We start from the raw sequence: 26,669 nt of genomic DNA, 5'->3' as shown, positions 1-26,669 counted from the left end.
GAAAGCCTGTTATTGCTGTTTAAATTTATAACATGATCATTAAATATGAAGTTATTTCTTAACAGAATTCTGCTGTGGCTTACTACAATTCTGCGTCAGAAGTATTTGTTTACTCTTAAATTATTCTCAAAACAATTTTCATATGAGTAAAATATCATGTGAGTAAAAAAAGGTCCTTTTCACTAGAACACAAGTATTTTTCACTTAAAAGATAATGAAGATGGCAATTAGGAGATTTGTTTGTATCCTATATCCTAAAACCTTCTCAGCTGCTGTTTATTAAAAAAATATTATGAAGAAGCGAAAGAACACTACAAATTCAACCCTTTAGTGCTCTGTTTTACATCTCTGGACAAACAGTATTAGGACACAAAAGCCATTAACCTCTTTTGCTGAGGATCATTGCGTTTATGACATGACAGACTACCAGCATACACTTAATTGTAAAGGCTGTTTGCACATAAAATAACCAAATGGTCAAACTAAAATAGCTTCCCAAACTCTGCATCTGTAGTCTATGTATTGCCACACACCTCTCAAGAACTTTCACGTCAACTTCCTAGTAAGAGTTCCGAACAGTTTTCAAATTCATTGAAGTTCAGAGAAAGGAAGTGAGTAGGTGAAGAAATTGTTTTTTCTATCCAAAAATATGACACTTTATTAGTATGTGACAGAATTAATTCCTTCCTTTGTAAAAAAATATTTGCTTTTCTCTGTACACTCAGGTTGGCAATTGCTTTTATTGTTCCACTGAGCTGTTCTACAGTATCTTAAGAAGAAATTTTCCAGAGGCAAACTAAGAGAGCAAATTACTTTGTAAGCAATTTTTTCCTGAACCATTTTGTATTTGGATTGTAGATAAACATGTCTTCACAACTGCTCTTTTCAATTTCACCCTTTCCCTCGTTCCTCCAGTGATGTCATTGTCCTGTATCTTCATTTCTTACTGCTCCGAGGTCACGAATTTTTATTACCCAACTTCACCATGGGATCTACCTGAGGATCAAGACATGACATCAGAACACCTCAGTTACGTCTCCTGGTTACTAATCTCAGCTCTCTATAGTCTTGCAGACATTTCTTCTGCTTTTGTTGACTTTTTACTGTTTTCTCAGAGCTACTGAATTATTCATCTGTCACCATAAATGTTGAGTTCATCATATAAATATGCAAAGTCACCGTTTTAGAGCAGACATTCAAAGACAAATTCATATAAAGGCTTTTTATAGATCATTAAACCTGCATAGCAAAAGACACACTATACCACATATGTAGTAGTATAGTAGGACTGAAACTGAATGTAAACTCTGAGTGGAGCACTATTCCAGCCTACTCTCTGCTATGCTACTTTTTGCAGTAAGGCTTCCATTCTGATTTATAAAACCAGTACCTGCTTCTTGCCTCAGTTAATACAATCCCAAAGGGGACGTTCATCTCAACAAACCTATCTATTAGACTGCATCAGAAAACTTCCTTTCTCTGTACTGATACTTGCTTTTCATGCAGAGCAGCTACTTCCTACCAGGTATTTTCAACCTGGACCTGTCTCTTGGCAAGAAATCTACAGATCTGAGTGAGACAACAGCAAGGTAGAACTAAACACTCCCAAAATACCCAGTCAATATTTTTACCTTTACCTTTAAGACTGCTAAATATAGGGAATTTCCATATGTGCTCACCTAGACTTCAGTGAGAATAAAGGGGACAAAAGACTTATTTGTCAGTGCTTAATTTACTACATGAATTTTATGCATGGTCAGTTATATTACATAAAATAATCCTAACACTGGTTCATGCATTTTGCAGTCAGCTTTATCAGATAAAGTTTGAAGATTCAATTATAATTTAAAAAGAACAATTACCTTTTAAATAACAGCTTGAGTTAACAAAAGGAACAGATTCATCACTCAGTGGCAGTAAGATCATATTCTAGGTAAAGATAGCCTGAGCAACTAAGCTGTGGATAAACCTGTTTAAACACTCAACATCTGACTGCAGTTCTCATAATATAATTCACAGTAACCTTAGCAATACCAATTTGAGCAAATACTGGGGCAAACCCCAAAAGACTGGTTTGGTTTTGATTTTCATTTTACAGAACAAAAATGCACACTGGCTCTTGAAAAGAAGCTAAGAAAGTTCATTAGGATTTGCTATCTCAGAATGCAGTGTCTCCCATTACCCGCAAGTAACCTGGCAAAGACAGAAGTTAGGACAGCCAGTTTATATTAGCTGTATGATCTGCATGATCGTCTTTTGTCTTGTTGCCCTCATGTCTTCCCCGGATATTTAGACAGGAGCACTGAATACACCAAAACAGGAGATGCCATTTGCACTCTTCTTACTGGCTTCAAAATCCTGATGGGCTGGCCATTTGGGACACAAATATTTCCAGAAGTGAGACATTCTGTTGAGCAAAGAGCAGGGCCGTGTTTGCCATTCTACTCTCTGCACTGTAGGTATTTAGTTCATTTTCCATAGTCACGACTACAGAATGTGTTTTATAAAATCAAGTTCTATTTATGCTCTTGCCCTCATTTAGCCTGAGAAAACATTTCCTTTTCAAAATCCTTGAGTTCTACTGTAAGTACTTCCTAGGGAAATATCTTGACACTTCCTGGAAAAGAATGACAGATCCTTAACAAAACAGATACACTCCAAAAATTTCAGAACAAGCTCTCTATACCTGCTATACTAACTAGCTAGCATCCAGAGTAAGGTATCATGGCTGTAACTTTGTCCCAAGCAGAAGATGGAGTTTTGTGAACTGGAATTATATAAGAAATTCAGCAGAAAGAGGGCTGGCAGTTAGAACAAGGTCAGTGCAACACAGCCCTAAGTCCAAGAGAGAGTGAAAAAGAGATGGATGCTGGAAGCATGCAACCTATCTGAAAGATGTTCATGTGATCTGAAGTCTGCAAGGAAATTAATGATGGCAAATTTCATAGCGAAAGAGTGGACACAAGACTTGCTCAGCATTTTGTTTCTGTTGAGTAGAGCCATTTAAGTATGTGTACTTAGAGCCAGGTACTGTAAAGCTGCACTTTTAAACCAGATTTTATTCTGGAATGCAGACTCCAACAACACAGACCTGTTGTTATTTCCACTTAAGAATTACTTTTTTCATTAAACTGATACCCACTGAAAATAGGTTTAAAGTACAGTCAGGTGAATGAGTGTCTGAGGAGTTCTGATACAACTTGAGCTAAGATATTGTCTCTTACCTGAGGCAACAATGATCATGTGAATGCAAAGCAGAAAAGCATACCTTAAAACCACCATCTTGTACCAAGCACTTGTGATGAGTAGCAAGTGGTCTTCATCCATTTCACGGCAGAATTGTGAGGCAGCACAAGCTAACACCGTCTTTTGTTTAAAGTTTGTGCTGAAACAGCTTAGGAAAGCTCACATGGGACTCTAAGTTCCTTTGGAAATTGAAAATTCTTCAAATGCCTGAAGCATCCTTCCAGTCCTCTAGATAAACTAGAAAACTCAAATCAAAATCGATGTCTACACGAGGTTTTACTTTAACTCTGTCTACTTAATTCAGGTAAGTGCAACCATTATTTTTACAAAGTGGCCTAGGAAATTAACTTTCAGCCCACATGAAGCTTTTAGCTGTTGTTTGTAATTACTTCTGGAGCTCTTGCAAAGACACGTTGCTCTAGAATGAACCAATTTTAGCAGTTTTATTGCCTTACTCCTACCAAACACAAGCCTGTATAGGTTAAGTTTTACCCGTTCATATATGTGTATAGTAGCTGAAAATAAACAAGACATGTTTGCAGGGTGCAAGGCTTAAGTTTCAAGGTGAGAACATGGGAAAATGCACAGAAGACAGTAATTAGAGCAATGAAATAAAGTTAATAAAAGAAAAAATAGTATCAGGAAATTAGTATCTTTCTTAACAGCAGATCTGCTAATCCTCTGGAACATTTTCCTAAGGGAAGTAGTGGGAGCTCCATTACTTCGATAATTTAAAATTAGACTGACAAAAAAGTAACAAATGTACAGCACAATAAAGAATAATTCCATACAGGAAGGGGAATGAAGTAGGTGACTAATAAGTCTTTCTTTCTAACAGCTATGAATCATACAAGTGCAGTGGTGGCTTGTATAGAAACTGGAGTTTCTATACACAGATGGTAATGCAAACTGGTACCTCTTACACAGTACTTGCTGGTAATGGTTGGAGGATCCAATTCTTCATATACCACAAACCACAAATACACATTATTATTATAAACACACTGTTAGACTATCTGCCTAAATTCTACAGGAAGTTCACATAGCATGCTTTACTTACCACCCCCTGTCCTCCAAACAACAAAAGCAATGCCAGTTTCATTATTGCATGTATGCTTATTTTGCTGGGACAGAACTTCCTTAGCTAAAAGCTCCTGGAGCTAATTTATGAACTCAAGTGTTTTACATGCAACCAGAGGTAAGAATTTTCGGTCTCAGGGCACATCATCTTTTCCTTGAGTTCAATTAATTCTCTATTTGAAGGCATTTTTAAGGCAAACATTTGATCTGTTGAGTACAAGTTCAGTACTTCCTGATCAAAGCTGAGAGAAAGAATGAAACACAGGCTTTTTATTTGATACTTCTGTTTTCCAATATTTTCTCAAGTACTGTAGAGAGACAAGTGTTATTTGAACTAATCTTTCCAGGCCAAGCTGTTTGACCCACATGCTTTGTTGCCACTACGTGACATGGAGCCCTTACAAGAGTAGTGCCGTGACAGTGACACACTGCTCAGAGCACAGACTGGGGGTTAAACATTCACCACTGCAGCAGTAGTCTGCAAATCAAAAGAGGGAAAAAGTAGCAGTTTAAACTATATATAGGATGGCATTTTGGATAAATCTGAACATGATGTCCCTTAATTTTTGTAAAAAGCGAGACTGTCCATAAAAAAGGGTGCTATAAGGCACTTTTTGTCAAGGATCACAGGAAGTGAAACTTACTGCGTTGCCTATTCTGCTTTTTAAATAATCACCTCCAACTACAAATTTGGAAACAACATATCAGAGAACAAAGGCAGTAATCTTCCACAAACTGTTTAGGAATTAGGAAGAGTAGAAGAATATGTTCAGATTTTTTAAAATCTTGCATTTCACCATTTTTGCAAAAAATCCACAGTCATTAAAAAAACAAACCAACCAACCTCCACATTTCTCCAAAGATTTTGCCATTGGAGCAGGCTGAGAATGGTCTATCACACATTGTGTGGATGGAAAGTTGCTTAACAATTAGGAGGAGCACCAAGTGCTACTTAGTGCACTTTGGAAAGAACCTGTTTCCTTTACTGGCAGGTTACTTTGCCTTTGCAGTCTCTTCCCAAAGAGTCTAAGCTGTCTGGAATACTATTTTCCAATCACCACAAGTGGCAATGCCTGTGTGTCACGCTCAAACAACTTCATGATCAAAAAATGATAGATTCAGGTTTGGTATTGGAATCAGCTTAGATGACACAGTGATAATACTGTGGATGCAATATAGCATGAAGTACAAAATTCTGGTTTTCTTTATCACAGGAAAACACATACCAGCATGCAGTAACTAAATAATAGTATTTTCCTTCTTGCATTCTTACAGTAGCACAGGAAAACTGAAATAACGTGAAAATCAATAGTACACCAAAGATATTTACCCGTATCAGACTTTGGTAGAAATCCACTGCAATGCAAACAGCAATCTAGATTTATAAAACAAACACTTCCAGTCCCAGAAGACAATCACTTCTCACTTAGGGCACTGGTCCGAGTCCATTTGGCTCCTTCCTCTAATTAGAACAGGAAGTCACAGACTAGAGAATTGAGGTTTGATGCAACTGCGTGTCTTGGGAGACAGTCAGCTGAAGGACCATTTCCAACAAGAGCATAGCACAGTCAATGAAACCATAAACATTACTGTCTGATAACACTTTTATTTTCAGTGAAAGCTGCATGAATTGTTCCTATTTTTTTCCACTTTTTAAAATATTTGCCTTCAAAACATGCTTTGTGTTTCTTTTTAACTACTATGACTGAAGAAGGGGTAAAGCTAATAGAAAGGAAGACAGAAGGCAAAACAAAAACGGAAAAATCTGGAAAGGCACAAAAACCTAAAATTTCTGATGTCCTCTAACCGCAAGTGCTGCTAAACTCTTGGAATAACTTTCACCTCAGAAGGAAAGTTATGGCTGACTGGCACTAACTGTTGAAGAGAGTGCTTTGCTGTCTTCCTACAGCACAGGGAACCAGGACCTTGGGATGCTGGGTTGGTGACCAAATCCATAGAGTGGTCCTGAAGGGTAAATGGGGGGAAAAGCAGGGTGGGCTTAGGATGGGTGAAAAGGAGGATGAGGATGAGAAAGTGTGATCATCAGAGCTCTCACACCAGCTGCTGCAGTCCTTAGTGGCCCCGCCTTCAGGTGAGCTGTGGGCTTCTGCTGTACACACAAGCACACCAAGTCAACTTCACATGTTCGAAATGGGGAATGCCTGTCACAAATGAGTGCTTAAGGGTCACTTAAAGCACCTGGGAAGGGAGGGGATCTATGACCACAATATCCCTATGAGATCTAAGCACTCCTTTAATTCCTTTGCCATAGCAGGACCTGAAGATGTCTCAGCATTCCCTGATGTCATTACCACACTAAAGAAGATAAGGAAATGTCACATGTATCAGCAATGTTTCTCCAAAAAAAGTCAGGCCTGCACGAAGCAAAGAAGCAGCACAGAATGGGTGAAAACAATTGAAGTCTCAGTCTGACCTCAGTGGCATAACCCACTGACCTCAGCCAGCCTTCAGATACGAGCTGTCACGAAAGTGACAAAGCAAGTTCTAGTGATTAACACCACAAAGTGTATTATTTCTGCATTATTAACCTTGCACATTTTGCTACAGTGCGCTGGAAAGCACAGGGAAACTCTTAAGTATCAGAAGCACTGATACCCTTCTAATACTTACATATCTGACTTTGATTATCTGATCATAGCTTCTTCTTACATGAACAGCTTCCAAGGTAGTGATTCCAGGATCACTCAAGCTCACGTTGTTTTATCGATGTGAGTAATCCCAGATGTTCAGTGCAGTTGCTTACATTAATAAAGACACACAACTCTCAAGTGGTTGTAGGATCAGAGCCTTCGGGTTGTGAATAGTCATTGGCTTTTCTGCCATTAACAGGCCATTGATGAACTGCAGCTTCCTTCATATCTGACAGAGGGATATTAAGGTACACATCTATCACTGTTATTTTTCTCTCACAACTTTTTAAAATGCAGAATCACATTCAAAAAGCAATCAATAGCAATCCAGTCGCAAGCACCTCTAATGAAGCACGGCAGAAACAATTTACTATTAGACTTTCATCTGGAAGGTCTCAGAAAACATTTCTCAGCTCTACTTTATCTGCCCAAAAAGAAGATCAAGGTGTTTATTCCAGGATTTATGCCAGTGGGGATAGACACATGCACTGAACTGTATACAGCAAGGAACTCCACTGTGTAGGACAGCACAGCTCTTTGCATAAAGTTACTGCTGCCAGAGATTGCTTGTCCTACTCACATCTATTCTTTAATGCCCACAGCTCTAATTATTATAACTACTTACAGCTGAAATGACAATGACAACTATCAATTCTTAAAAGTATTTCCGAAAGGAATTACAAAAACTTTTTTTGAAAATTGAAAGCCTCTGCTAGGATACCTGCCAATGTATCTGTTACATTTTTGATTCATGTTTGTGAATACTGACAGATGGGCAATGATGCGGGTCAAGTTTGCACTAAACATTTCCACGCTACTCCCATCATGCATGATAGCTCTTCTTGTACCTTGACTCCTAATCCACCCTCAGCAAAGTCTGGAAGCCACATCAGATTTATACTTTGTCAAATATTGAAGAACGTGATTAATTAGAAATACTTCTTCCTGCTGTGGGAGCAAAAGATAAAGACGGAATGCAACCCAGCACATCAGCTGACTGAACCTGTTTTCAGCTTTTCTTTCTTGAATGAAATTTTCAAACACACATCATAACTCTCTATAATGCAAACCATCCCATTCACAACATAACTCACAAAGAGGAGCCAGCAGTGATTTTTCACTTATTTTCTGAAATACAATTATTACTTTTTAATTTTGGATGCTCAATGAACAACCAATGCTGCTTGAAAACCAACATGATTCCCATTTTCAGATACACAAGCTAGAAGATAAAGGAATAAAATCACACAATAATTTTCAACAGAAGTATGAAAAACACTAATAAGCATATGCTGATGTGAATGGGCTTGTATCTCTAGCACCTCAAACGAAAATTCATTATCTTTGCTCATAAAGTAGATTTGTGCACTTGACCTGTACTTTTTAGAATCAATTAATACAGACTAAGGGATACTACTGCATAGACAACTCTAATCCAAACTCCTACTCCTAATTGGTAAAAATTACTTTATTAAGCCCTAGATATCAAACAGGTCTATGGTTTAGCACTACTGAAATGTTTCAGATATGCTTGTTTGCTGCCCAATCTAATTCCAAATTTAAAAAAATAAGAAGGTTTTAATACTAACTTTGTTTTCAAAAGAAAATGGAGAATATCAACAGAAATCACCCTGAAATCATAGTACTGGCTCAAAAAAGTGCCAGCATTCTGATGGTTGGTGTTGAAACAGGGCTTCAGAATTCCATCTCCCTTGTTGAGAAGCCAGCAAGTGCCTGAAGCCCGAAGCTTCTGAGTTCATACTTCCAATTCACCACTAAAACTCTCCCAGAAACTGTTTATTTACATGGCAGCAAGGCAGCAAAGCACCATTTTATCCAAACAATCCAGCTTCGTCACAAAAAACTCCTCCCTTTTCCAAGTATTCAGCAGAAGATTGAGCAGCTCTAAGAAGCATCTATCAGGTCAAGCATCTCAAGAACCATGGTGAAGCAACTCTCTGAAAGCTTCAGGTACCTCCCCCATTCAGAGAGATGAGTAGCTTCTAGCAGTGGGAGAGTGGGAGCAATCCAAGAGCAAGCTCTTCTCCTGGCACCACTGTGAGACAGCACAGGGCTTAAAAAGGCAGCAACTCTCATGTACAGGTTCCCAAACTGGGAAGCAGGAAGATTCTTATGAAAATAGCTTGTTTTTAATAAAAGGGCTTGCAATGGCCCAAAAGAAGACACTACAGTAGTCAGCCAGAAAAGCAAAATAGAAATGAGAAAAAGAATGACAGATCATCTCATTTAAAAAAAGAAAAATCTATTAAATCTAGATTTAATGAAAACAGAGAGAAATCACATTCATGTGGCAAATCTTTCAGATTTCTTTTGCCAGTCACATTCAGGGCCAGAAGAAATACCATTCCCCAAAATGTTCTTTGGAATGAAACAAAAACCTTCAGTTGCAGTAAACTGGCAGTTAAAACAAAAGCTGAAATTAAATGAGCTGCCCTTCTACCATACTTTGCAGCCATCAAAAGCTTTCAATATATTTATCAGTCTTTTCCTCTTCAGCTGAAATTTTGCTTTTCAGTTTTCTTTAATCCTAGCTTTATACACACCCTTTCTTGGATCTTAATTGCTCTCATCCTACTTTCAACTCATTTTGTGTTGCCCTGGGAGAAAAATTGCTTGTTTAACGAGAAGAGCCACAAAAGGATTTTAGCCTATTCTAAAACAACATTGAACTATTCCTACCTTACTTTCATGAAATGCCTTTACAGAGGTCATTTCAAAAAGTATGTCAAAGGAAAGCCAGTCCATCAAAGAAAATGCTAATAGACACACAGGCAGAATATTAAGATTGCACAAATTACCACATTCTCTCCTTTTACAAGTATTTGCATGCATTCACTCACTCATTCAGTGATTCTCTCCTGCAGCTTCATGACTTCAAGGTAAATTCAGAGCTACAGGGATTACTGGAGGGTTGGGAGATTTCAAACCCAGGAGGTGAGGCCAGGGGAAGGATGTGGGTGGGTCACATCATCCATGGGGCATGGAACAGATTTTTTTACTGGGATTCTACACAGTCTCCTCAGCTAGAAGGTGGGGGCCAGCTTTGAAAGCCTGTCAGAGACCATCAGACCCAGAGAGTACTGATGAGGTGTTCTTGGCATCTAGGAGTGGTCTGTAGCTCATCCTGCCTTGCAGAAAGGTTCAGCAGCTGTGGTGTGGGTAGGGTCATTAGTAATGCTGCATTCATGACTCATCTGTGGCTTATTCCTTAAATACACACAGGCAGGAATTTTCTGTTTCACTGGGCTTCAAGTTGGTCAGGACCTTCAACATAAATCTGTGTATTAGTCTGCAAGGAAATTTATCATCTGACCTTGACATATTTCTTTCACTTTGAGAAAGAGTACTGGTTCCATAGTTCCCTGCTTGTAAGAATGGGGAATGCATCTCAGAAGAAGAGAAGCCTTTACACCAAGGGTGTTTCCCAGTTACAAACAAAGACTAAGAGAGTCTTGGAAGAGACTTGATCAAGAGAACAAAACCAAACAGCAGAAATTTTAGCACGGAAGTGCTTTAACTTGAGCTGAAAATTGAAATCTTCCATCAGCAAAATCAAATGAAGTACTTCATTAAAAGCCAAGTTTAATTCATGCAGAGAAAATGCATCACTTTCAAAACAGACTGAGTGTTTTTGTTTTGGGATAAGCTGTGTTTCTCTGGGCTGCTGGAGGATCTCAGTGGATTTCTAATTTTGGTGTCTTGTAGACTGGACTATGGAGCTGCTTTTGGACAGCAAAATACAACCTCCCCACTGGGCACAGAAGCTGCATACTGATGACATGCCAAGAAAAAAAGTATCTTCAGGCTGGGAAACCTGACACAGTAGGAGACAGAAAGGATGAAGTGCTGCAGTGGCTCAGGAGGAAAATAAAAAGTTCAGACTGAGGTAAAGAAAACAAGGAATTTGGCAACACTAAAATATTTTGATAATGAATTTTTAAATGAAACATTTTTAAATATCTGAATAGGAAGTTCAGGGTCTGGCTACAGTTTTTTGTTGATCAATTCACACAGAAAGCAAAAGCTTTTAGCAAAACATTCCATAGCACTGAAGATTAACTTTTTCTTTCTTTTTTTCAGTCATGTCAATTTTCTGCTTTTTTAATCAAATTCTATATAAGCTGTGCTAGAATAAAGAGAGGCACAATGAAGTTGCTCTTTGTATTCAGTGAAAGAATAGAACAGAAGTTGGACTGGTCTGTTCTGATGCTTCTTAGACCACTGACAAAGCAGTGTTTATTTCAGTATTATTATCACATGTCTAAAATTCACTAGTACTGAATATTAAATCACATCTTTTTATGTGGGAAAAACCTTATGGTTTCCGTGAAAACCTACAAAAGTAAGAAATGTAAGTCATAACTGATTTGAAATCTGTATGTTATTAGACTCACTGGTATAGCTGTTAATTCTCTAAAATATGAATAGTACCTCAAAAATCTATTTCTGATCTTTTTCAAAGATAACACATAGCAAATTTGGGGGTTTTCCCCTCCCCTAACAATGTGGGTTTGGTTCTTTAAAGCTCTGTGTTTTGAATGTGCGAGTTTTTCTTCCTCTCTTTTCATAACAGCTGCTTTTTTCTTCGCCTTGCTTTTGAGAACAGGCTATGCAATTTTTAGAAAATACGCACAGCAAATGAATCACCAAATGATAGTAGTTAAGCTCCAGCCATTGTGGATGCTCCTACTGAGGGGGAGCACAAGGGTTTGCTCAGGAGCACGCAGAGTATGGGGTGGGTGACCCTTGGCGTGGGCTCAGGCTGAGGAGGTGCCTCTCCTACAGTCCCCACACATGGAGAGCGTCGCACAGAGAGGCACAAAGTGGAGGAGAGCGTCGCTCACTGATATGTTCACATACTCCTGGTCATGTCCACATACTTCAGCAACACCAAAATACCCACAGTGAAAGACCACTGCCATCTAGAAGAAGCCCAGTGAAGTTACCCCCGGGCTCCTCAGGGGCGTGAAGAGCAAAGTCACAATTAATTCAGCCGGGATTTCATGGAAGCACTGCGCAACGGATTCCTTTCAACCTGCTAATATCCTCTCGTGGAAAGGGGATTGTAGGGACTTTTTGCAGACACAAACCTCTCCTTGTACATTTTACAACCAAATCCCGTATCTGGATTTAGCTCAGCATAAGCTAGCATAATCTTAAAGTCCTGGTGTATGCAGCAAAGCAAAAAAAAAAATCTTATTATGACAGTAAAATCACAGCTGAGGTAAATATATTCTGCATTTCTACTTTCAGACATTTGCAACCTTCTCAAAAATACTGTCCTCTGGTCCAAGGATTTCTTGTCTTGTCAGTTCAAGACTTAAAAAACAAACAAGAAAAATATTTGCCAGTTATTTTTGATCATCTGCAGTGCTCAGATAGGAAAAAAAAGAGGAAATTGGTATACAAAACATGGAAGGACATAACTTCTTATCCTTCGGCCTCAAAGCCTTCGCTCTGCACCTAGGAGCTAACCTGGCATCTCAGTCATGCTAAACCACCTGGTTTGCACACAGAAATTCCCACAGAAAGTCAGCTCTAATATCAGCTCCCAAAGTTTTCATTATACCATTTTTTCTTACTTGTGCTACAAGAGTTAAAAATGAGGTGTACTGACAGAAATAGAAACATTTGTTATTTGGCAATGTTACTAAATACACTAAAATCTGACAAAACCAAATCATTACTTTCAGCAGCGACCAGTGTTATCTGGAAATGCAATAGTTAAATACTAAAGAAGAGAAACTTACATGGCTGGTAAATAAAACAGTGAATGAACTCCCACCTCTTTGGTACTTAGAAGCCCCACAATGAGACACTAGCTGACTTATGAGCTGACTTAATATACTCCAGTTACAAATGGGGAATGTGTTCATCCTCAGTCAGATCACTGAGAAGACGAGAACAATTCTTGGACTTCAAAATATCCCCCCCCACCTCTGCAACAAGTCTCTCTGGGATTAAGGCAGGCATGGACTCCACACCATTTGAAAGGGACTCTGACATCACAATCCATGTTCTTAGGATGTTGACAGTCTTTGCGGCTGAATTTTCATGATACAATCTACAAGTAATTCCTTTAAAAAGCCTGTTGTTCATTCCTTCCCTTCCCTTTTTTTTTTTTTTTTTGTTTGTTTGTTTGCATTACCACTGGCTCTCCTCAGTATGCTAAGAAATACTGTCACCTCACCTTTGCAGACATGCATGTTTGTATATATTCAGGCACCTATTTCCCTTCTCTGGTGCACGTTTGATCCTGCTCCAGCACATGCACTGGATGCTTCACAGGAAATACACAGGGAAGAGTCATAGCAAATTGCCTCAAGAGTGACTTTACTGGAGCTGTATGAATTTCTGGAGCTATGGATCTACTGCCTAGATTGTGTGTTACGTCCTCCTTTTGTATAAGAAGGCACAGATTAGCTGTAGTGCTTTGTATTTTGCTTAAAAGGCTTAGGAGCTAGGGTAGGTTTTTTGCTACATTTCTTGAAAACTGTTCCATGTATTTTGTTTTTAAAAGGGAGATTTAAAAATAGAATATTAGAAAACCCAGTAGTGACAGTACAGTTAGAAATGCTGAAGTTTTAGAGGAACTGCTGCGGGAGTTGCTGCTAGGAATACTTGCCAACTAGAAAAACACAACAGTAAAGACAGTTAATACAGATGCACAGACAACACAGAGCAGAACCTTGTATTTCAAAATCCAGTTAAACACCATAATATCTAATGTCATTGACGATTCATGAATAGCATGCAAGTGGGTGTTACCACTTTCCAAAACGAAGTCACATCAAACACTCAGTTCTTGCAAGGTAGGGGAGGATTGTCTTCTTTAAAAACAAAAGGAAACAAAAGGAATAAACTCTGAAAAATTAGCTGTGAAAAAAAGAGTAAAGGCCTTTTCAAGGTCAGAGCTTTCAGCCACACTGCTCACATAACAAACACTAACAAATGTTTTGATAATTCAAGGACTGTGTTCGAGTGCATGCTGGAGCTTCAATTTAAACACTCTAACACCATTTAAAAACTCCTAAATTACGTTCCACTCACTGATGTGCTCTTTCCAAATACAATACCATCTGAGGTAAAGCATAAAGAGCAAATATATTCTTAATAATTTTTGAACCCCATGTTAACAAGGGATTCTTCGGACTTAGCCATGCAGACAGCAAGAGGTCCAGGAAGTTCCACTGCTGTGAGGCTGTCAGAGACAAGGAAGTGATAACCTTTTGGTTTGGGGTTTTGCAAACAAAGCAACACATTGTTCCTGATTACTGTGCTTGAAGACCGGTTGAAAAATGTAGATTGGCCCAGTATCTCGCATTCCTTAATGGGAAATAGATGTGTGAAGAGCTAACTACAACAACATGCAAGCTTTGCTGCCATTTCAGCAGAAAGAAGTTAAAACAAAGAAAAGCAAGGAAAGGAAAAATACCACCATGAAAACCAAACACTCTTTCCTCTCCTCCTAAAGCCCCTTGAGAGCCATCCAGCTAGATGCTGATAATATTGGGTAACTGGATCTTATGAAGCAAGTTTCTTTGTAGCTTGACATATTGGTTTCAACAAATTGGGATGTAAATCGTAATACCAATGGGACAACAACACTTTTTCTCTCTGTTAAGCAGAGGCCATAGAGAATCCCCTGGAAAAAACCAGCAGATAATTCAAGTGCCCTGGTTGGCTTCCAAATAGCCAGCTCAGGAGTGCTAAGGTCAGGTCCTATAACCCCACTCTCCTCTGCATTCTGAGTGAGGAGGCAGCCACAGGACCCCACTGCACCAGTCAATATCATCCCCTCTCAAGCATTCCTGCTTGACAAATGTGCAGCGTTTTGTGGGGAAAAAAAAAAAAAAAAAAAAAGGGAGGTGAGTGACATCCCAGCTGCTGATGTCAAAGGAAGGCTAACATCTGCACCCTGCCCTCAGTGGTACACCTGGCACTTTCCCACCTGGCCAAAGGGGCAGTCACCCCAGCTGAGCCTGCCTGCAGCCCCACGGTTCCCATCTGCAGCACCAGAGTCATGGAATTAAAGGCTCATGGGATAACCGTGACCATTTGTAGCTCTGGCAGCAGCTTTCAGTGCTCCTTCCGTCGTGCAATTCCAAGTTCTTGCAGAACACATGTGTATGTAAGGGAAATCTGGGTTTCAAGGACAAACCTTCTCGACACCTGAATAGTAAGATGACATTGACTCATAGGCATAAGGTCTGCTCTGAAAGATAACTTTGTTTTTAAATCTTTTTCCTTGGTTTTGAGCAGCAAATGGCACAGACATATGGGACTTCTAAGGTTTCTGCTATATTATTTATTTCTGTTTCTTTTTCTTCCAAACTCCCCTATTTTCTTCAGCCATGTCCTTAATTGGATGTTCAGATTAAGGTGAGAGATGTATTAAAAATACATAAATAGTAGGATCATCAAACACAGTATGTGCAAAATGGCAGGTTCTAGAAATATTCACTGCTAAAATTTCAACTGTTAAATGTGTTTTGGTAGGCAAAGAAGACTCTGCAGCTTTTTTAAACATGAGGAAATCCAAAGGATTACATCAAACCATGTTACAGACACTGACAGATACAGGTTTTCAAGCAAAACAGCTGTCATTAAAGCTTCTGTGACTGCTTAGAATACACTGCTGCGGTCTCCTAAAAAAACCCCTAAATTCATGGGAAAAAAAGAATACCTTTAGCCTATACTTTAGCTTCAGAACAGAGAGGCAGCTCCATCTTTCTTCTTTTTTCTATGAATAAACAAAAGCAACATGAACCATTTTGACCCCTGTGGTCACCAGCAAGGGCCAGAGAGCCACAATATGGCCTGTAACAAGCATGCTCATCTCACAGCAGGGACTACAACCTCACATCTCCTTTCCTAGGACTGCACTTAGCATGAAATGTGTCCATTTCATTTTATTTAACATTAAGGTTTTCCAGATACAACATCTCTTCTTACCTTCCAAAGGCTCTCACTACTTGAAACAAGATGATGAGCACTGGGTAAAAGGTTGAAACCTGGTACCAACACAGCTGCTAAAATTCTGTTGTGTCATTCCTTCCCTTGGACACTCATACAAGCTGTCCCTGCACATCTATGGAGACAGTAACCTGCCAAAGCCACCAGGGTCTGTGTCCTTCTGTGGGACAACCAGTGCAATTAATGACTGAGATGATTTGTGTGCTCACAGGCCATCCACAGTCGAGGTGCAGCAGTGGTTGAGACAGAGAAGCTTAAATCCAGGTGCCACTGGGGGGACAGGAAAGGATCCTTTGGCTTGTAGAGGACAGGAGCACACAAAAGCAGCTGCAGGGGGAAGGAGGGAGGCCAGTGTGAGGCATGACTGTTCAATGGGATGTTTCTGTGTGGAGCTGGCAAGACAGGAAAACAGCTGGGTCCAGGACATGTATAGAGGCAACTGAAGGTCAAAGGGAAGTATCTAGAAGTAGTGTGACCTCTAAATCAGCCTTCTTACTGCATTTCTGATTACCCTCACGGCCTAAATGTGATCAGGTTTGATCAAACGTTCATGTCATTATATGGCAACCAGAGAAGGGCATAGCTAATGATTTTTTTTTAACACTCAAAAACATTGTTTTGGCCTGGTGTTAACCTATCCCTATCTTATTCTAACAGGATGCCGAACTTTCACAGTTCCTAATTTTATTTAAGACATAATACATGTACAGAAACACAGACAAACACATATTAACACCTTTAAAAGTAATTGTGACAGGAAATCCAACACAAATCTAGCTGAGCATGTCTTAAACCTTCCCTGTTCACACCCTGCCCAGAGAATAAGAGTCATTTATTGGGAAGCATGTGCCTTTTATTTCTGGCCCTCTCCCCAGGCCAGTATCCTCAAAGCCTTTCTTCTAGTCTTCCCATTTGGCTACTTGGTGAACTCCAGAAGCATTTGCATTGATGGTGCAGGACTTAGCACTAGATCTGTCATATATGGTTAAACTGCTGCTGGGCTAAGCTCCCTTTTTTATCCTGAGTGGTATTTTCTCTTTGAACTTTAGGAATTTATACAGTGTTTTATCCTTTCAAGTATCTCTACAAATTCTTCACAGGATCTACAGCACAGGCAGGGCCTTTTTATGACAGAAAGACACAGTGGGTTTTCATGCTTTGCAGTCACTGTAATATAACCCATTGCTTCACTAAGCCCACTAACATTACATTCATTATTTGGAACGGAGCTTATGGTAAAGAAGTCATTTGTTCTGATAGTCAAGTGCACCATCAAAAGTCTGATTGCCTACAACAAATCAAGAGAGTTTTATAAGCCCTACTATGTGCTTTCATATGTTAAAAAAAAAAAAAAAAAGCCACAAACTGTGCAGGAATAATTATTCTTCTGCCAGCTTGTTTTTAAAATGAAGATAGGTAACACTTATGTGTAAATGCAAATAGCAGGGATAATATGGGGCTCCCAGGGTATCAGAAAGGTAGCATTCCTTTTGGAAATATTGAAGAGCACTACAATGGGACAAATGAAACGTACCTTTCACCAAAACATGAAAGTATTCTACCTATCCTTATGCTTAAGGATGACTGGCTAATAGTTATTGCAGAGAAATGTACTAAGTAGCTGCATTTTAAGTTAATACCTTGTACAATAGCTATTGTGTACCTTTTCTGTGCAAAAAAAGTTTAATGTAGTTGTCCATAATAATTTCAGTCTTGGTATGACTAGATAAACAGGAGTCATGAAGGAAAAATTAGCCAAGTGCCTTTTAAGAAATGTAATGTTCACAAATACTGACTGCTTTAAAATCTTCTGTATCTGTCTAGAGAAACAAGGACTACTTCTGGAGTCACTCTAATATTGCAGTACTTCCAGTATGTATCACCTTTCTCTGCAAAAGGTTATACAGAGCATGGCGTGATGCAGTTCAGCTTCCGAAGTCCTGTCTGTGGGCTTGAAACACCCAGCAAACTGACCCTGCTACTGCTAACACTGGTCTTCTCAAGAGAATTCCTCCTGCAGGTAGTCCTGTAAGGTCAAATGAGACTCTTTGCCAAAAAAGCCTTTGGAAAATCAGTCGTGCTCTATCATGTTAAGAGAAAAGGAACCTAGCTGGAGCATGTACTAATTTTAATTAACACAGTACATCCTTCTCATCAGATGATCTGGCTGGGTTTTTTTTTTCTCCTTTCCTCTCCTTCCTTCTTTTCTTTTTGCTGTTTAAGGCTTTTTTTTTTTTTTAATTCTACCGTTCCCTTTTGCATTTTCTTTTCTCCTTTCACATACTATTTTTCTCCATCCCACTTTCCCCTTTTAACAGCCCACGTTCTCCTCCTCCTGCATCCTGTTTTTCTATCCCTTTGTCCTCTCCCAGTCCTTTGAAGGACTACACCTGTGTTTTTCTAACAGTCCCACCAGAAGCAGCTGAATGCAAGTGATAAGAAAACTGATAAAAACCCCTCGAGTCTTAAAGGCTGTATTCCTACTAGCCTGCACAAAGGGAAATGGTAGATGTGGGCTAAGGAAAAAGGGATCAAATGAGTCAAAATTTGCAGAATTCCAACACAGGGGATTTAAATTTCTGTACTTCCCATTAACTAATGCATGCTACCATTAAACTGCTTGTTCTGGTTAATATTTAAGAGAAAAAATGAGCAGAGTCACATGGTGAACATGTCTAGAAGCCTAAACAAAAAGAATAAGAAGTTAATAAAAGTGTGTATACACATCAGACATCATACTCAGACCAGGAATGATGTTATCATTTCCATTACAGGAGCAAATACCTGCCTCTGAAACCTGCAGTTTTAATTGCTTTTTAAAATCCATGCTCTAACAAATGACATCATTACTTTCCTTCCTCAGAACAGCTCTTTCCTTGCACTCATTTTGGACACCTCGCCAGGTAGGCCAGTCCCCAATAAAAGCCTGGTCCCATTCTTTAAGCCAAAACACACTCCCTAGGTCTGACCCACTGCATTTAATGTGCTGGCTTGCAAAATTTCTGTGGACTGTGTGCACTCACAAATCAGCAGTACCTGATTTGGAAGTCACGGGCAGATACCATATCTTCAGGTTAAGCATAAATGGATTACACTTGATCTGGCAAATGTCATTTATTTCCAGGATTTGAGAAAAGATTTTTCTTATCCCAGTAATTCCAGCTAATCTAACTTAAGGATCCTAGAAAGATAAAACTGAATCTCTGCTTTTATTCTGGGAGTATCCGGAGTTCATTATGGATTTTGCCAAAAATCACAAATCCTTGGTTTGCCTTACCAGCTCAAAGAAACTTCATCAACAGACCTTCCAGAATTTTAAGAGAAGCCCATGGCACTTGCCAGCTGGTTATGTGATGCTACTCATACTACAATCCACAAGTGCTCTCTCCTAGTGAGAGTTAGACCTTCAAGCAAGAAACTCGAGTGCCCTGAGACAGCCAGGCCAGGTGATTATCCAGCATCACACATCTATAACATTAGGGAAATAGGCTGAAGGGAAATGGGCTTCTGCAACCAAATCCATGTGCAGACAAGTTCAAATCACCTATATCCTTTCTGTAGAGATGCAACTAATGCCAATGTCTTCAAAATAATTACATCTATTTAACTATCAAATAATATATGGCCTGCATGCATGTGTTAGCTGACTGCCATCCATGGAAGTGGCTTAGCTAGGGAGTCTAGCTAACTACACAAAGATTTTGGAAGCTATGACCTATGAAGAAAGTTTGGTACGTTTTGTACTGACAACTGATTTCCAAACAACTCTTGTTCACTATAGTATTTCATGCTTTAAAACGTAATTCAAAACAAAATAGTATGGCATGCACAAATTCCCACTGATCTCAAGCTGTACTAGTAACTGTGTTGGTAGAATCTGAGCTGGTAGCAAGCTCCAAGTGGTTTGTAAGGAAATTCACTGCAGTAAAGTGTCATTTTCCACATTCCTAGTTGTAGTTACAAAAGTGCCTAGATTCAAGACTAAATAGCCTCCTTTGTTTATTACATAATCTGCAGAACTGCAAGCAGAGAGCAACAAGGAAAGCAGATCCTTCCTTCCTTTCCTCTGAGCACTCTAACATGCCCTTCGTCCAAAAGAAGTCTCTTTTCAGGCTCGTTGCTTCAGCACCTTTTCTCAAACTGCAGAGATCCCTATTTATCACGCCCGTACATACAATTATCTACATCTACACACATGTATGCGCTCTGCTGGCTGCCCACATTCAGGCCCATCTGCCAGGCTGGCACGGTGCCCGCCCAGACTTTGGTCGGCCCATTTCACTAAAGCAGAACTGTCAAGCAGTGATGGACTCTGGTGGGCAGCCAAGAGCCCTCCTTTCTCCAGGGACCAAAGCCTCCCCATGCCACTCAAGTTTGTGTGGCACACCACGGGAGCACGACCACTGGCACGCAAGCCAAAGCAAAGAAGATTTCAAATAGGAAAGAAAAGAGGAGAGCTGACTGGTACTTCAGACTGATCCAGCCCTACTTTGTGGAGGTGACTACAGTGGACAATGCTGCTGTGGCCAAGCACAGGCCAGCCATCATTTAACTTTGATTTTGGCACCAATCAAGTACAACAGGGCAATTGTGAGTCGTCTCAATAGATGCAAATACCCACCATACAGGGCAATTCAGTGAGGCATAAGGTCATAGACAAATGACCTACAAAAGCGGCTCCTTCCACATGTGCAGACTTGCTGAGTAACTCCAGCTGCCCGGGAACCAGGAGTCAAGATCAGAACTACAAACACCAGATCTTCAATTCAGCCCAAATCTTTCCAGGAGGATCATCTTGCACATGCTGCTCCCTCGCACATTTCTGTTTAAAGCTGATCTTTACTTTTACACTTGCACTGGGGGAAGACCAGAGGTGGGTCATGGTTTGCACTGGGGTTCTAATCTCTCAATGACAATAATAACATGCCAGGAAATGTCGCTTTATCTTCTACTTTTCCTCCAGGCACCTGTGGATTTGGCCACCTTGATGTGGCTATTCCTCATGGATGGAATCAGCCCACCCACCCTCACTGGTGTCAAGTGGGATGCAAACACAGCTCTGCCTCCCTGCATGAGCCAGGATGAACAGTCCAATGCAGTTTCACTGTTCAATGGGTCTATTCACCCGTAAGTCTGACTGGCAAATTCTGGCACTAAACCAGCAGCTCTTCTGCTCCACAGGAAGGCCCAAGGGCAAAATTATATCATGCTTTTATTTAAACCAACATGGTCAAACTTCATTACGGAGGAGTTTTAAATGAGCCTCCACTCATGCTCACTGTGTGAGGACTCAGTGGTAAGGAAGAAGTCCCAGCTGAACTTTCGAAAAGCTGGAGATAATGCTGAAAGATTCTTCCCCCTGTTGATTTTAATCAGGTCAGAAAAATCTTACATTATGATACTTACATCACAAAACAGTGTATAGACATTGCTGTCACACGACATTTCAATTGTTGCTACCTCTTTAGACAACTAAGCCAAGGCAGAGCTTGTCAGCACCAAGAGAAAAGAAAATCAAGTGTACTTCTGAAGTCTGAATTTCTTCTTAAGCAAAATAAGCAGACATCCAGACCACTACATGAGGAAATTCCACATGTATCTTCTACTTCAATTTTGAATGGCTCTTCTGACATCTCTTCCAGCTAAGAAGATTAAAAAAGACCAAATCATTTGAGATACTGCATTGCTTCTTGACATCTATCTGGTGAAAGATTTAACTGAAAAGAGCCTTTATTTTTGTACTTTGTACGTTATAGGATGGAATTCTGTTAAGTTGTAATCTCTTCTGAACAATTATAGAAATAGTTGTATTTCCCTTTACAGGCTGTTCTGCCTGTACAGAGAGAGCATCCCTATAGAAATGCAGCCTCTGTATGATAAAAGGTATGGCTTAGGATTTCCCTCTGGGTCCTTGTGGCATATGCACAGGCACGTGAGCTGTCAGTGGTACTTCTCACATAATCAGTATAAATCCAGTGGTTCCAAGAGGAGATGACATCACACATTTTATAGTAAAGGCACTGCATGAAAAAATTATAGTCCCTAGCAGCAGTTGTGGATATGCCATAGGTAAGTGGAACAGTTATGATCTCCTCTCTTCAGTGGGATGGAGAAAATACACAAAGACTGGATTTACGTCAACGTAATTGAGGGGAGGATTTTGCCCCATACATTTAAGAGTTAAGGTCTATCTTAAGATAGGCCAAAAACCTGGCTCTGCTGAAGTGAACAGCATAAAGGCAGTTACTCTCAAATTTGGTCATCTCCACACCAGCATGCAAAGACCACTGAAATTTCCAAGTTCTTACAAGTGGCTTGGCATTTTATCTCAGTTGCTGAGACTGCTAAACCATACCTGCACTGATTTCTACACAAGTGACACTAGACATCTATACATCTAAAGAATACAATAGATGCATCTAACTGAAAAACAGATGAAGCATTTACGCTTTAACTGGGATTTGTACAATTTAGACCTAAATTTGCACATCTTTCCTGCATGGTTTTCCATATGTCTTCATTGTAACTGTTTCCCAATTTAAGGCAATGTGAGAAGACAGAAGCTTTTTTTGCAAGACCACGAACACACACACACCCCTACCCCAAAACCAGTGCTAACATCTGCAGCAATCACAATATGGTAACTGGCTACATACAGGAGATTAAAAATATACAAATCAATATTGTTCTGCTACAATTTTCAAAAAGAAACCTCATGTAATTTTTTTTCAAACAGTCCCTTTAGCAGCTTTTGTAATGACACTGGAGATGGAGACATTGCATTACATTCTTCAAGTCATTCTGGTAGTCCCATACATAATTTCCCCCCTGCCTCCCCCCGATTTTCAGCAAAAGTGTCATTCTTGTGCTGTTTGTGTAAGTGGACAGAATTTCAAGCATCTGCTCCCAAATGATTATAAATCAAGGAACCTTCATGCTCCATTAGCTTGAGAAGATAGCGTTATTAATGATTGCTGTTCAAGGAAGTTCACAGAAAGTGTCTAAGTGAAGATACCTCTGATGTAAAGCTTTGTTTTGTTTCTGAAAACAGCTGCGTGGGCAAATCTTCACTCTTGCTGTTTAACATATTTCTGAGGCTACCACGTCTAAGAAATTTCAATTATATGCGTTAGCTTAGCAGTTACATCAGTTTCTTCTGGAAAAAGACACAATACTGACATTCCACAGCAAAACTCATGAAAAGTCATTTAGCTTAACACTGGGGTCTACAAAGATGCAACACTGCTCTTACTCTGCTATTCTTTATCCAGTTTCAGAAGTCTGAAAAAGCTGATTCAACTCTAAAACATAATAAGTGAAAAATTAAGTATTAGGTTGTATTACATGGACTTGAAAAAATATAAGAAATGACTGGGTATAGCCTGGCAGAGCTGATCTGCTCTACAGGTTAATACACCATGATTTTCTACATGATCCTAACCACCAGCCTTTCATTACCATAGAAGTAGGACCAACTCTGCAAAGAAAAGGCGAGTCAGAGGTCTGATTAAGTGAGTTTTCCGCCTGTTAGTTACTTGCCTAGGTGCACAATGAATGTGATGCACTCCATGCATGAATACCACATAATACCGAATTTAAAGATAAGAGATCTGACTCATCACTCCACTGCACCAGTTTTATGCCTACGGGGCTCCATGTTCTTCCATGGTGACTCAGACCCAAGACTCCCCTCTCTCCAGGAAAAACATGACAAGTCATGCAGTACATGTCAGACTTACCCATCAACTGTAATCCTCATTTGCACTGCAAAACTAATTGGAATGTAACATTCCGTACCACTTACATTTTGCTGTTAAGCCTAGAGATAGGAATATACATAATTAACATAAAGAGCAGCAGTTTAAAATATAGTCATTGGAATTAACCCCATTACACCTGGCAACACATTCAAGGAACCCTGTTTGAGAAAGCAGTCCTTTCCAAATGTTAATATGGGCATGCTAAGATTAACATGGAATTAAGGAGAAGGAGATTAGTCACTGGAACAAAAAGTTTCTCTGAAACAGTTCTCATTACAAGACTGCTGCCTTCACTTTTCTAACCCAAGGCTGCTGAAACACAAGAAAGTCTGAACAACTCTAAGGTAGGCATTGACTGCTTATTCCAAAAGGACACGCTGTGTTTACGACAGCTATTTTTGGCTTTCAGCTATACAAATATTAAACACCATGAGGCCCATTTTCTTCTCACAGCTTCATGTCTGTATATATTCATTGATTTCAGTGCAATTATATCTGATTATTTGCCTGGAATGGAAGTTAGATCAGTGCTGACCCTTATAGGCAATTCTGAATGGATTTATACTGGGGAAAACGTGTAAGAGGAGACAATCTACAGTCTGACAGCATACAACTGTATAAATCAAGGAAATAATTAATAAAGGAATAAACCTTCAAAAGTCCAACAAAACAATTAATCCTTCACCTTGTTCTAAACCTTAAGGGATTGGTATCCGGCAGTTTACCCTAAGTATCTTGCACTTTTTTTTCCCTGTTTTTCAGTAACAGAATCAGAGGGTTACTCTAGAAGGCAGAGATCACTGCCACAGGGCTGCTTTCAGGATTGGGCTACCTTGCAGAGAGAGTTGAATCTCTGATGGTTGATCCTGCACAGTTTAGCCATGCTGGGCAGTGGTGCACACAACCAGTAACACACTGAAAACTGCTTGTGGAAGTGACTACACACCACTGGGGAGCCACACACACTGAGCATTACATGCATGAACTACCCACTGCTTGTGATCACAGAGGGCACATGTATGTAATTTTGTATTTACTACCACCACTGCAAGATGATAGCATCTCATTCTGACTACACTTATATCCCACTGAGAGGTCAAGCCAGGAGATGGTATTAGATGTGTGCTTTTCTATAGGAAGGCAAAATTTATTCTGAGGCATTCAGTTCTTTGAGTTTTACCTCTGTCTTATGAAAGAGAAAAAATAAAACCCACAAAAAGCCACAAAATCGTCCACTGCAATGAATACAGACTTTGACTAAATACAGGACCTTGACTGCAACAGGAAGGTGAAACTCAAAATATGTGTCAGTAGGATCATTCCCTTTTGAGGAGCAATATAAAGACATGAACTTAAAATAGACATGGCATTGGCTCTTATCTCATGCTCACTTACCCTTTGATAACCAGAAACCAGGGCGACTTAAAAACCTAGCACTTACTACTCTTTAGTTGCCGTAATTTTATTAGTCTGGTCACATGACAGTCACAGGTGTGAGACACAACCTGGTATCCAGGTGAAACTTATGAAAACAGCTCCATAGCTAATGACACGGTTAAACCACAGAATCCCTGCCTTTACCCCCATTATTAAAACACTTCTGCATCCAAAAACCAAGGGGAGAAACAGAGGTACAGTGTTCAGAACTGAACAGCAAGTTATAAAACTTCAAACACAAGACAATATATTGAAAACCTAGTAGCACCAAGTTTGTGATGCTGCTTATTACTTGGTGAACCTCTCCTTTTAACATCTGGGTCACCAGTAACTATCTAGGATTACCAGACAACACTGCTTCCCACCCATGTTTAAAGTACTACTAAAGTACTACCTAAAACATCACCCGTGCTGGGAAGTGGACCCAGTGACTAAGTACCCGATTCAGCGGTCGCCAGCAGTATTTCACTTGGGGTGGTAGCTGGTCTCTAGCACGGGAGTTGTAGAACAAGGCAGTTCGGCTGCAACCACCGAGATTTTCACCGCCCAACACCAAAGTTTGCCAAGGCGCCGGTGAACGCACAGGTAAAGGCAGTCGCTGCTGCGCTGCGGGGCGCCGTCCTTTCGTCACTTTTACCTCAGCCAGCTGCAAGAGGCGACAGCAGGCGAGCAGGGACAGCCCACCGGGTCCCCAGGTGGTCTCCAGGGACCCCGGGACCTGCTGCACGGAGCGGCTGGGTGGGCGAGCGGGAGCGAGTGCCGTGCCGCATGCCTGTGCACGCTCGCACGCCGGGAGCGCCTCAGCGGCGCCTGGGGACAGGCGGGAGGGCCGTGCGACCCCACCGGGGGCGGCCTCGGGAGGGCGGGGGACAAGGGGGGGGCTTCCCCCCTGCCTCGCCCACCCTCCGGAGGCCGCCCGCCACCCCCGGACCGCGGTGCCGATGGGGGAACCCCCGGCGCCCACCGCCCCGCAAAGGCGCGCGGCAACAGGCGGCTGCGCCCCCCGCCCGGCACCTCGCACCCGCTGCCCCGGTCGGGATCGCTACCTCGGGAAGGCTCCGTGCGCTCCCGCCGCCGCCGGCTCCCGCCGCCGCCGGGGCGGATCAGCTGATATTTACCTGTGAGGTAATGCACGCTCCGTAAGGTCACCGTGCACCCGCCGCCGGCACACGGTGCCAGGCAGGAGGAGGGACGCGCCGGGAGGAGCGGGAGTTGCTCCTGCTCCGCCGCCGCCGCGCACGGCGCCGGAGCGGGGCGGCCGCGCCGCGCAGAGGCAGAGGCGGCCGCTGCCGCTGCAGCTCCTGGCACATGCTGCAGGTGTCAGCGCAGGAGCTGCCCCGCCGCCCGCCCGCCGCGCCCGCCCCGCCGCGCTGCGCAGCCGCGCCCGCCGCACCGCGCCGGCGCCGCGATGGTGCGCCGGCGCCCTGGGCAGGCTGAAGCCGCCGCGAAGCCGCTGCCCGGCCCCGGCGCTCCCCTCGGGAGACGCTCCCCCGCCAGT

General features: G+C 41.1%; 1 protein-coding gene across 2 annotated transcripts in view; it reads right to left on the bottom strand.

Annotated features, from left to right (window-relative positions):
- Positions 1 to 26,444, bottom strand: part of DTNA (dystrobrevin alpha) — a 226,291-nt gene extending 199,847 nt beyond the window's left edge. The window contains exon 1 of one of the 2 annotated variants that reach the window (XM_058833825.1): positions 26,290 to 26,444. The gene's annotated coding sequence lies outside the window, so the exon portion shown is untranslated. The remainder of the gene's footprint in view (positions 1 to 26,289) is intronic. The other variant, XM_058833822.1, reaches the window with a different exon arrangement.
- Positions 26,445 to 26,669: the final 225 nt, after the last annotated feature.

This window comes from Poecile atricapillus, chromosome 2 (genome assembly GCF_030490865.1).
Source record: "Poecile atricapillus isolate bPoeAtr1 chromosome 2, bPoeAtr1.hap1, whole genome shotgun sequence".
Taxonomy (NCBI): Eukaryota; Metazoa; Chordata; class Aves; order Passeriformes; family Paridae; genus Poecile; species Poecile atricapillus.
The sequence above is the reverse complement of the archived record's forward strand: the minus strand, read 5'-3'. Positions and strand labels throughout refer to the sequence as shown.